The following is a 13,788-nucleotide window of genomic DNA, read 5'->3' on the forward strand; positions in this document are numbered from 1 at the left end:
TGTGAGATTGTGATTGTATGATTTTGATTGTATGATGGTGATTGTATGATCGTGATTGTGAGATTGTGATTGTATGATTGTGATTGTATGATTGTGATTGTATGATTGTGATTGTATGATTGTGATTGTATGATTGTGATTCTATGATAGTAATTGTATGATTGTGATTGTATGATTGTGATTGTATGATTGTGATTGTATGATTGTGATTGTATGATTGTGATCGTATGATTGTGATGGTATGACTGTGATTGTATGATTGTGATTGTATAATTGTGATTGTATGATTGTGATTGCATGATTGTGATTGTATGACTGTGATTATGTGATTGTGATTGTGAGATTGTGATTGTATGATTTTGATTGTATGATGGTGATTGTATGATCGTGATTGTGAGATTGTGATTGTATGATTGTGATTGTATGATTGTGATTGTATGATTGTGATTGTAAGATTGTGATTGTGTGATTGCGATTGTATGATTGTGACTGTATGATTGTGATTGTATGATTGTGATTGTATGATTGTGATTGTATGATTGTGATTCTTTGATTGCGATTGTATGATTGTGATTGTATGATTGTGATTGTATGATTGTGATTGAATGACTGTGATTGTATGATTGTGATTGTAGGATTGTGATTGTATGATTGTGATTGTATGATTGTGATTGTATGATTGTGATTGCATGATTGTGATTGTATGATTGGGATTGTATGATTGTGATTGTATGATTGTGATTGTATGATTGTGATTGTGTGATAGTGATTGTATGATTGTTTCTGTATGATTGTGATTGTATGACTGCGATTGTATGATTATGATTGTTTGATTGTGATTGTATGATTGTGATTGTGTGATTGTGATTGTGAGATTGTGATTGTATGATCGTGATTGTGAGATTGTGATTGTATGATTGTGATTGAATGATTGTGATTGTATGATAGTAATTGTATGATTGTGATTGTATGATTGCGATTGTATGATTGTGATTGTATGATTGTGATTGTATGATTGTGATCGTATGATTGTGATTCTTTGATTGCGATTGTATGATTGCGATTGTATGATTGCGATTGTATGATTGTGATTGTATGATTGTGATTGTATGATTGTGGTTGTATGATTGTGGTTGTATGATTGTGATTCTTTCATTGCGATTGTATGATTGTGATTGTATGATTGTGATTGTATGATTGTGATTGTATGATTGTGATCGTATGATTGTGGTTGTATAATTAAGGTTGTATGATTGTTTCTGTATGATTGTGATTGTATGATTGCGATTGTATGATTGTGATTGTATGATTGTGATTGTGTGATTGTGATTGTATGATCGTGATTGTGAGATTGTGATTGTGAGATTGTGATTGTATGATTGTGATTGAATGATTGTGATTGTATGATAGTAATTGTATGATTGTGATTGTATGGTTATGATTGTTTGATTGTGATTGTATGATTGTGATTGTGTGATTGTGATTGTGAGATTGTGATTGTATGATCGTGATTGTGAGATTGTGATTGTGAGATTGTGATTGTATGATTGTGATTGTATGATTGTGATTGTATGATTGTGATTGTATGATTGTGATCGTATGATTGTGGTTGTATAATTAAGGTTGTATGATTGTTTCTGTATGATTGTGATTGTATGATTGCGATTGTATGATTATGATTGTATGATTGTGATTGTGTGATTGTGATTGTATGATCGTGATTGCATGATTCTGATTGTATGATTGTGATTGTATGATTGTGATTGTATGATTGTGATTGTATGATTGTGATTGTATGATTGTGATCGTATGATTGTGGTTGTATAATTAAGGTTGTATGATTGTTTCTGTATGATTGTGATTGTATGATTGCGATTGTATGATTGTGATTGTATGATTGTGATTGTATGATTGTGATTGTATGGTTGTGATTGCCTGATTGTGATTGTATGATTGTGATTGTATGATTGTGATTGTATGATTGTGATTGTATGATTGTGATTGTATGATTGTGACTGTATGATTGTGACTGTATGATTGTGATTGTATGATTGTGATTGTATGATTGTGATCGTATGATTGTGGTTGTATAATTAAGGTTGTCTGATTGTTTCTGTATGATTGTGATTGTATGATTGCGATTGTATGATTGTGATTGTATGATTGTGATTGTATGATTGTGATTGTATGATTGTGATTGTATGATTGTGATTGCATGATTGTGATTGTATGATTGTGATTGTATGATTGTGATTGCATGATTGTGATTGTATGATTGTGATTGTATGACTGTGATTGTATGATTGTGATTGTATGATTATGATTGTATGATTGTGATTCTTTCATTGCGATTGTATGATTGTGATTGTATGATTGTGATTGTATGATTGTGATTGTATGATTGTGATTGTATGATTGTGATTGTATGATTGTGATCGTATGATTGTGGTTGTATAATCAAGGTTGTATGATTGTTTCTGTATGATTGTGATTGAATGATTGCGATTGTATGATTGTGATTGTATGATTGTGATTGTATGATTGTGATTGTATGATTGTGATCGTATGATTGTGGTTGTATAATTAAGGTTGTATGATTGTTTCTGTATGATTGTGATTGTATGATTGCGATTGTATGATTGTGATTGTATGATTGTAATTGTGTGATTGTGATTGTATGATTGTGATTGCATGATTGTGATTGTATGATTGTGATTGTATGATTGTGATTGTATGATTGTGATTGTATGATTGTGATTGTATGATTGTGATTGTATGATTGTGATTGTATGATTGTGATCGTATGATTGTGGTTGTATAATTATGGTTGTATGATTGTTTCTGTATGATTGTGATTTTTATGATTGCGATTGTATGATTGTGATTGTATGATTGTGATTGTATGATTGTGATCGCATGATTGTGATTCTTTGATTGCGATTGTATGATTGTGATTGTATGATTGTGATTATATGATTGTGATTGTATGATTGTGATTGCATGATTGTGATTGTATGATTGTGATTGTATGATTATGATTGCATGATTGTGATTGTATGATTGTGATTGTATGACTGTGATTGTATGATTGTGATTGTATGATTATGATTGTATGATTGTGATTCTTTCATTGCGATTGTATGATTGTGATTGTATGATTGTGATTGTATGATTGTGATTGTATGATTGTGATTGTATGATTGTGATTGTATGATTGTGATTGTATGATTGTGATTGTATGATTGTGATTGTATGATTGTGATTGTATGATTGTGATCGTATGATTGTGGTTGTATAATCAAGGTTGTATGATTGTTTCTGTATGATTGTGGTTGTATAATCAAGGTTGTATGATTGTTTCTGTATGATTGTGATTGAATGATTGCGATTGTATGATTGTGATTGTATGATTGTGATTGTATGATTGTGATTGTATGATTGTGATCGTATGATTGTGGTTGTATAATTAAGGTTGTATGATTGTTTCTGTATGATTGTGATTGTATGATTGCGATTGTATGATTGTGATTGTATGATTGTGATTGTGTGATTGTGATTGTATGATTGTGATTGCATGATTGTGATTGTATGATTGTGATTGTATGATTGTGATTGTATGATTGTGATTGTATGATTGTGATTGTATGATTGTGATTGTATGATTGTGATCGTATGATTGTGGTTGTATAATTATGGTTGTATGATTGTTTCTGTATGATTGTGATTTTTATGATTGCGATTGTATGATTGTGATTGTATGATTGTGATTGTATGATTGTGATCGCATGATTGTGATTCTTTGATTGCGATTGTATGATTGTGATTGTATGATTGTGATTGTATGATCGTGATTGTGAGATTGTGATTGTGAGATTGTGATTGTATGATTGTGATTGTATGATTGTGATTGTATGATTGTGATTGTATGATTGTGATTGTATGATTATGATTGTATGATTGTGATTGCATGATAGTGATTGTATGATTGTGATTGTATGATTGTGATTGTATGATTGTGATTGTATGATTGTGATTGTATGATTGTGATTGCATGATTGTGATTGCATGATTGTGATTGTATGATTGTGATTGTATGATTGTGATTGTATGATTGTGATTGTATGATTGTGATTGTATGATTGTGATCGTATGATTATGGTTGTATGATTGTGATTGTATGATTGTGATTGCATGATTGTAATTGTATGATTGTGATTGTATGACTGTGATTGTATGACTGTGATTGTATGATTGTGATTGTATGATTATGATTGAATGCTTGTGATTGTATGACTGTGATTGTGTGATTGTGATTGTGAGATTGTGATTGTATGATTTTGATTGTATGATGGTGATTGTATGATCGTGATTGTGAGATTGCGATTGTATGATTGTGATTGTATGATAGTAATTGTATTATTGTGATTGTATGATTGTGATTGTATGATTGTGATTGTATGATTGTGATTGTATGATTGCGATTGTATGATTATGATTGTATGATTGTGATTGTGTGATTGTGATTGTATGATCGTGATTGCATGATTCTGATTGTATGATTGTGATTGTATGATTGTGATTGTATGATTGTGATTGTATGATTGTGATTGTATGATTGTGATCGTATGATTGTGGTTGTATAATTAAGGTTGTATGATTGTTTCTGTATGATTGTGATTGTATGATTGCGATTGTATGATTGTGATTGTATGATTGTGATTGTATGATTGTGATTGTATGGTTGTGATTGCCTGATTGTGATTGTATGATTGTGATTGTATGATTGTGATTGTATGATTGTGATTGTATGATTGTGATTGTATGATTGTGATTGTATGATTGTGACTGTATGATTGTGACTGTATGATTGTGATTGTATGATTGTGATTGTATGATTGTGATCGTATGATTGTGGTTGTATAATTAAGGTTGTCTGATTGTTTCTGTATGATTGTGATTGTATGATTGCGATTGTATGATTGTGATTGTATGATTGTGATTGTATGATTGTGATTGTATGATTGTGATTGTATGATTGTGATTGCATGATTGTGATTGTATGATTGTGATTGTATGATTGTGATTGCATGATTGTGATTGTATGATTGTGATTGTATGACTGTGATTGTATGATTGTGATTGTATGATTATGATTGTATGATTGTGATTCTTTCATTGCGATTGTATGATTGTGATTGTATGATTGTGATTGTATGATTGTGATTGTATGATTGTGATTGTATGATTGTGATTGTATGATTGTGATTGTATGATTGTGATTGTATGATTGTGATCGTATGATTGTGGTTGTATAATCAAGGTTGTATGATTGTTTCTGTATGATTGTGATTGAATGATTGCGATTGTATGATTGTGATTGTATGATTGTGATTGTATGATTGTGATTGTATGATTGTGATCGTATGATTGTGGTTGTATAATTAAGGTTGTATGATTGTTTCTGTATGATTGTGATTGTATGATTGCGATTGTATGATTGTGATTGTATGATTGTAATTGTGTGATTGTGATTGTATGATTGTGATTGCATGATTGTGATTGTATGATTGTGATTGTATGATTGTGATTGTATGATTGTGATTGTATGATTGTGATTGTATGATTGTGATTGTATGATTGTGATCGTATGATTGTGGTTGTATAATTATGGTTGTATGATTGTTTCTGTATGATTGTGATTTTTATGATTGCGATTGTATGATTGTGATTGTATGATTGTGATTGTATGATTGTGATCGCATGATTGTGATTCTTTGATTGCGATTGTATGATTGTGATTGTATGATTGTGATTGTATGATTGTGATTGTATGATTGTGATTGCATGATTGTGATTGTATGATTGTGATTGTATGATTGTGATTGCATGATTGTGATTGTATGATTGTGATTGTATGACTGTGATTGTATGATTGTGATTGTATGATTATGATTGTATGATTGTGATTCTTTCATTGCGATTGTATGATTGTGATTGTATGATTGTGATTGTATGATTGTGATTGTATGATTGTGATTGTATGATTGTGATTGTATGATTGTGATTGTATGATTGTGATTGTATGATTGTGATTGTATGATTGTGATCGTATGATTGTGGTTGTATAATCAAGGTTGTATGATTGTTTCTGTATGATTGTGGTTGTATAATCAAGGTTGTATGATTGTTTCTGTATGATTGTGATTGAATGATTGCGATTGTATGATTGTGATTGTATGATTGTGATTGTATGATTGTGATTGTATGATTGTGATCGTATGATTGTGGTTGTATAATTAAGGTTGTATGATTGTTTCTGTATGATTGTGATTGTATGATTGCGATTGTATGATTGTGATTGTATGATTGTGATTGTGTGATTGTGATTGTATGATTGTGATTGCATGATTGTGATTGTATGATTGTGATTGTATGATTGTGATTGTATGATTGTGATTGTATGATTGTGATTGTATGATTGTGATTGTATGATTGTGATCGTATGATTGTGGTTGTATAATTATGGTTGTATGATTGTTTCTGTATGATTGTGATTTTTATGATTGCGATTGTATGATTGTGATTGTATGATTGTGATTGTATGATTGTGATCGCATGATTGTGATTCTTTGATTGCGATTGTATGATTGTGATTGTATGATTGTGATTGTATGATCGTGATTGTGAGATTGTGATTGTGAGATTGTGATTGTATGATTGTGATTGTATGATTGTGATTGTATGATTGTGATTGTATGATTGTGATTGTATGATTATGATTGTATGATTGTGATTGCATGATAGTGATTGTATGATTGTGATTGTATGATTGTGATTGTATGATTGTGATTGTATGATTGTGATTGTATGATTGTGATTGCATTATTGTGATTGCATGATTGTGATTGTATGATTGTGATTGTATGATTGTGATTGTATGATTGTGATTGTATGATTGTGATTGTATGATTGTGATCGTATGATTATGGTTGTATGATTGTGATTGTATGATTGTGATTGCATGATTGTAATTGTATGATTGTGATTGTATGACTGTGATTGTATGACTGTGATTGTATGATTGTGATTGTATGATTATGATTGAATGCTTGTGATTGTATGACTGTGATTGTGTGATTGTGATTGTGAGATTGTGATTGTATGATTTTGATTGTATGATGGTGATTGTATGATCGTGATTGTGAGATTGCGATTGTATGATTGTGATTGTATGATAGTAATTGTATTATTGTGATTGTATGATTGTGATTGTATGATTGTGATTGTATGATTGTGATTGTATGATTGTGATTGTATGATTGTGATTGTATGATTGTGATTGTATGATTGTGATTGTATGATTATGGTTGTATGATTGTGATTGCATGATAGTGATTGTATGATTGTGATTGTATGATTATGGTTGTATGATTGTGATTGTATGATTGTGATTCTTTCATTGCGATTGTATGATTGTGATTGTATGATTGTGATTGTATGATTGTGATTGTATGATTGTGATTGTGTGATTGTGATTGTATGATCGTGATTGCATGATTCTGATTGTATGATTGTGATTGTATGATTGTGATTGTATGATTGTGATTGTATGATTGTGATTGTATGATTGTGATTGTATGATTGTGATTGTATGATTGTGATCGTATGATTGTGGTTGTATAATTGAGGTTGTATGATTGTTTCTGTATGATTGTGATTGTATGATTGCGATTGTATGATTGTGATTGTATGATTGTGATCGTATGATTGTGGTTGTATAATTAAGGTTGTATGATTGTGATTGTATGATTGTGATCGCATGATTGCGATTCTTTGATTGCGATTGTGTGATTGTGATTGTATGATTGTGATTGTATGATCGTGATTGTGAGATTGTGATTGTGAGATTGTGATTGTATGATTGTGATTGAATGACTGTGATTGTATGATAGTAATTGTATGATTGTGATTGTATGATTGCGATTGTATGATTGTGATTGTATGATTGTGATTGCATGATTGTGATTGCATGATTGTGATTGTATGATTGTGATTGTATGATTGTGATTGTATGATTGCGATTGTATGATTGTGATCGTATGATTGTGATTCTTTGATTGCGATTGTATGATTGTGATTGTATGATTGTGATTGTATGATTGTGATTGTATGATTGTGATTGTATGATTGTGATTGTATGATTATGGTTGTATGATTGTGATTGTATGATTGTGATTCTTTCATTGCGATTGTATGATTGTGATTGTATGATTGTGATTGTATGATTGTGATTGTATGATTGTGATTGTATGATTGTGATTGTATGGTAGTAATTTTATGATTGTCATTGTATGATTGTGATTGTATGATTGTGATTGTATGATTGTGATTGTATGATTGTGATTGTATGATTGTGATTGTATGATTGTGATTGTATGATTGTGATTGTATGATTGTGATTGTATGATTGTGATTGTATGATTGTGATTGTATGATTGCGATTGTATGATTATGATTGAATGCTTGTGATTGTACGACTGTGATTGTGTGATTGTGATTGTGAGATTGTGATTGTATGATTTTGATTGTATGATGGTGATTGTATGATCGTGATTGTGAGATTGTGATTGTATGATTGTGATTGTATGATTGTGATTGTATGATTGTGATTGTATGATTGTGATTGTATGATTGTGATTGTATGATTGTGATTGTATGATTGTGATTGTATGATTGTGATTGCATGATTGTGATTGTATGATTGTGATTGTATGATTGTGATTGTATGATTGTGATTGTATGATTGTGATCGTATGATTGTGATTGTATGATTGTGATTGTATGATTGTGATTGTATGATAGTAATTGTATGATTGTGATTGTATGATTGTGATTGTATGATTGTGATTGTATGATTGTGATTGCATGATAGTGATTGTATGATTGTGATTGCATGATAGTGATTGCATGATAGTGATTGGATGATTGTGATTGTATGATTGTGATTGTATGATTGCGACTGTATGATTGTGATTGTATGATTGTGATTGTATGATTGTGATTGCCTGATTGTGATTGTATGATTGTGATTGTATGATTGTGATTGTATGATTGTGATTGTATGATTGTGATTGTATGATTGTGATTGTATGATTGTGATTGTATGATTGTGATTGTATGATTGTGATTGTATGATTGTGATTGTATGATTGTGATTGTATGATTGTGATCGTATGATTGTGGTTGTATAATTAAGGTTGTCTGATTGTTTCTGTATGATTGTGATTGTATGATTGCGATTTTATGATTGCGATTGTATGATTGTGATTGTATGATTGTGATTGTATGATTGTGATTGTATGATTGTGATTGCATGATTGTGACTGTATGATTGTGATTGTCGATTGTGATTGCATGATTGTAATTGTATGATTGTGATTGTATGACTGTGATTGTATGACTGTGATTGTATGATTGTGATTGTATGATTGTGATTGTATGATTGTGATTGTATGATTGTGATTGTATGATTGTGATTGTATGATTGTGATTGTATGATTATGGTTGTATGATTGTGATTGCATGATAGTGATTGTATGATTGTGATTGTATGATTGTGATTGTATGATTGTGATTGTATGATTGCGATTGTGTGATTGTGATTGTATGATTGTGATTGTATGATAGTGATTGTATGATAGTGATTGTATGATTGTGATTGTATGATTGCGATTGTATGATTATGATTGAATGCTTGTGATTGTATGACTGTGATTGTGTGATTGTGATTGTGAGATTGTGATTGTATGATTTTGATTGTATGATGGTGATTGTATGATCGTGATTGTGAGATTGTGATTGTATGATTGTGATTGTATGATAGTAATTGTATTATTGTGATTGTATGATTGTGATTGTATGATTGTGATTGTATGATTGTGATTGTATGATTGTGATTGTATGATTGTGATTGTATGATTGTGATTGTATGATTGTGATTGTATGGTAGTAATTTTATGATTGTCATTGTATGATTGTGATTGTATGATTGTGATTGTATGATTGTGATTGTATGATTGTGATTGTATGATTGTGATTGTATGATTGTGATTGTATGATTGTGATTGTATGATTGTGATTGTATGGTTGTGATTGTATGATTGCGATTGTATGATTATGATTGAATGCTTGTGATTGTATGACTGTGATTGTGTGATTGTGATTGTGAGATTGTGATTGTATGATTTTGATTGTATGATGGTGATTGTATGATCGTGATTGTGAGATTGTGATTGTATGATTGTGATTGTATGATTGTGATTGTATGATTGTGATTGTATGATTGTGATTGTATGATTGTGATTGTATGATTGTGATTGTATGATTGTGATTGCATGATTGTGATTGTATGATTGTGATTGTATGATTGTGATTGTATGATTGTGATTGTATGATTGTGATCGTATGATTGTGATCGTATGATTGTGATTGTATGATTGTGATTGTATGATAGTAATTGTATGATTGTGATTGTATGATTGTGATTGTATGATTGTGATTGTATGATTGTGATTGTATGATTGTGATTGTATGATTGTGATTGTATGATTGTGATTGTATGATTGCGATTGTATGATTATGATTGAATGCTTGTGATTGTATGACTGTGATTGTGTGATTGTGATTGTGAGATTGTGATTGTATGATTTTGATTGTATGATGGTGATTGTATGATCGTGATTGTGAGATTGTGATTGTATGATTGTGATTGTATGATTGTGATTGTATGATTGTGATTGTATGATTGTGATTGCATGATAGTGATTGCATGATAGTGATTGGATGATTGTGATTGTATGATTGTGATTGTATGATTGCGACTGTATGATTGTGATTGTATGATTGTGATTGTATGATTGTGATTGTATGATTGTGATTGTATGATAGTAATTGTATGATTGTGATTGTATGATTGTGATTGTATGATTGTGATTGTATGATTGTGATTGTATGATTGTGATCGTATGATTGTGATGGTATGACTGTGATTGTATGATTGTGATTGTATAATTGTGATTGTATGATTGTGATTGTATGATTGTGATTGTATGATTGTGATTGTATGATTGTGATTGTATGATTGTGATTGTATGATTGTGATTGTATGGTAGTAATTGTATGATTGTGATTGTATGATTGTGATTGTATGATTGTGATTGTATGATTGTGATTGTATGATTGTGATTGTATGATTGTGATTGTATGATTGTGATTGTATGATTGTGATTGTATGATTGTGATTGTATGATTGTGATTGTATGATTGTGATTGTATGATTGTGATTGTATGATTGTGATTGTATGATTGTGATTGTATGATTGTGATTGTATAATTGTGATTGTATGATTGTGATTGTATGATTGTGATTGTATGATTGGGATCGTATGATTGTGATCGTAAGATTGTGATTGTGTGATTGCGATTGTATGATTGTGACTGTATGATTGTGATTGTATGATTGTGATTGCGTGATTGTGATTGTATGATTGTGATTGTATGATTGCGATTGTATGATTGTGATTGTATGATTGTGATTGTATGATTGTGATTGTATGATTGTGATTGTATGATTGTGATTGTATGATTGTGATCGTATGATTGTGGTTGTATAATTAAGGTTGTATGATTGTTTCTGTATGATTGTGATTGTATGATTGTGATTGTATGATTGCGATTGTATGATTGTGATGGTATGATTGTGATTGTATGATTGTGATCGCATGATTGTGATTCTTTGATTGCGATTGTATGATTGTGATTGTATGATTGTGATTGTATGATTGTGATTGTATGATTGTGATTGTATGATCGTGATTGTGAGATTGTGATTGTGAGATTGTGATTGTATGATTGTGATTGTATGATTGTGATTGTATGATTGTGATTGTATGATTGTGATTGTATGATTGTGATTGCATGATTGTGATTGTATGATTGTGATTGTATGATTGTGATTGTATGATTGTGATTGTATGATTGTGATTGTGTGATAGTGATTGTGTGATAGTGATTGTATGATTGTTTCTGTATGATTGTGATTGTATGATTGCGATTGTATGGTTATGATTGTTTGATTGTGATTGTATGATTGTGATTGTGTGATTGTGATTGTGAGATTGTGGTTGTATGATCGTGATTGTGAGATTGTGATTGTGAGATTGTGATTGTATGATTGTGATTGAATGATTGTGATTGTATGATAGTAATTGTATGATTGTGATTGTATGATTGCGATTGTATGATTGTGATTGTATGATTGTGATTGTATGATTGTGATCGTATGATTGTGATTCTTTGATTGCGATTGTATGATTGCGATTGTATGATTGTGATTGTATGATTGTGATTGTATGATTGTGGTTGTATGATTGTGATTGTATGATTGTGATTGTATGATTGTGATTGTATGATTGTGATTGTATGATTGTGATCGTACGATTGTGGTTGTATAATTAAGGTTGTATGATTGTGATTGTATGATTGCGATTGTATGATTGTGATTGTATGATTGTGATTGTGTGATTGTGATTGTATGATTGTGAATGCATGATTCTGATTGTATGATTGTGATTGGATGATTGTGATTGTATGATTGTGATTGTATGATTGCGATTGTATGATTGTGATCGTATGATTGTGATTCTTTGATTGCGATTGTATGATTGTGATTGTATGATTGTGATTGTATGATTGTGATTGTATGATTGTGATTGTATGATTATGGTTGTATGATTGTGATTGTATGATTGTGATTCTTTCATTGCGATTGTATGATTGTGATTGTATGATTGTGATTGTATGATTGTGATTGTATGATTGTGATTCTATGATTGTGATGGTATGATTGTGGTTGTATAATTAAGGTTGTATTATTGTTTCTGTATGATTGTGATTGTATGATTGCGATTGTATGATTGTGATTGTATGATTCTGATTGTATGATTGTGATTGTATGATTGTGATTGCCTGATTGTGATTGTATGATTGTGATTGTATGATTGTGATTGTATGATTGTGATTGTATGATTGTGATTGTATGATTGTGATTGTGTGATTGTGATTGTATGATTGTGATTGTATGATTGTGATTGTATGGTTATGATTGTATGATTGTGATTGCATGATAGTGATTGTATGATTGTGATTGTATGATAGTGATTGTATGATAGTGATTGTATGATTGTGATTGTATGATTGCGATTGTATGATTATGATTGAATGATTGTGATTGTATGACTGTGATTGTGCGATTGTGATTGTGAGATTGTGATTGTATGATTTTGATTGTATGATTGCGATTGTATGATTGTGATTGTATGATTGTGATTGTATGATTGTGATTGTATGATTGTGATTGTATGATTGTGATTGTATGATTGTGATCGTATGATTGTGGTTGTATAATTAAGGTTGTATGATTGTTTCTGTATGATTGTGATTGTATGATTGCGATTGTATGATTGTGATTGTATGATTGTGATTGTGTGATTGTGATTGTATGATTGTGATTGCATGATTGTGATTGTATGATTGTGATTGTATGATTGTGATTGTATGATTGTGATTGTATGATTGTGATTGTATGATTGTGATTGTATGATTGTGATTGTATGATTGTGATCGTATGATTGTGGTTGTATAATTAAGGTTGTATGATTGTTTCTGTATGATTGTGATTGAATGATTGCGATTGTATGATTGTGATTGTATGATTGTGATTGTATGATT

Source organism: Megachile rotundata, unplaced genomic scaffold (assembly GCF_050947335.1).
Source record: "Megachile rotundata isolate GNS110a unplaced genomic scaffold, iyMegRotu1 scaffold0019, whole genome shotgun sequence".
Taxonomy (NCBI): Eukaryota; Metazoa; Arthropoda; class Insecta; order Hymenoptera; family Megachilidae; genus Megachile; species Megachile rotundata.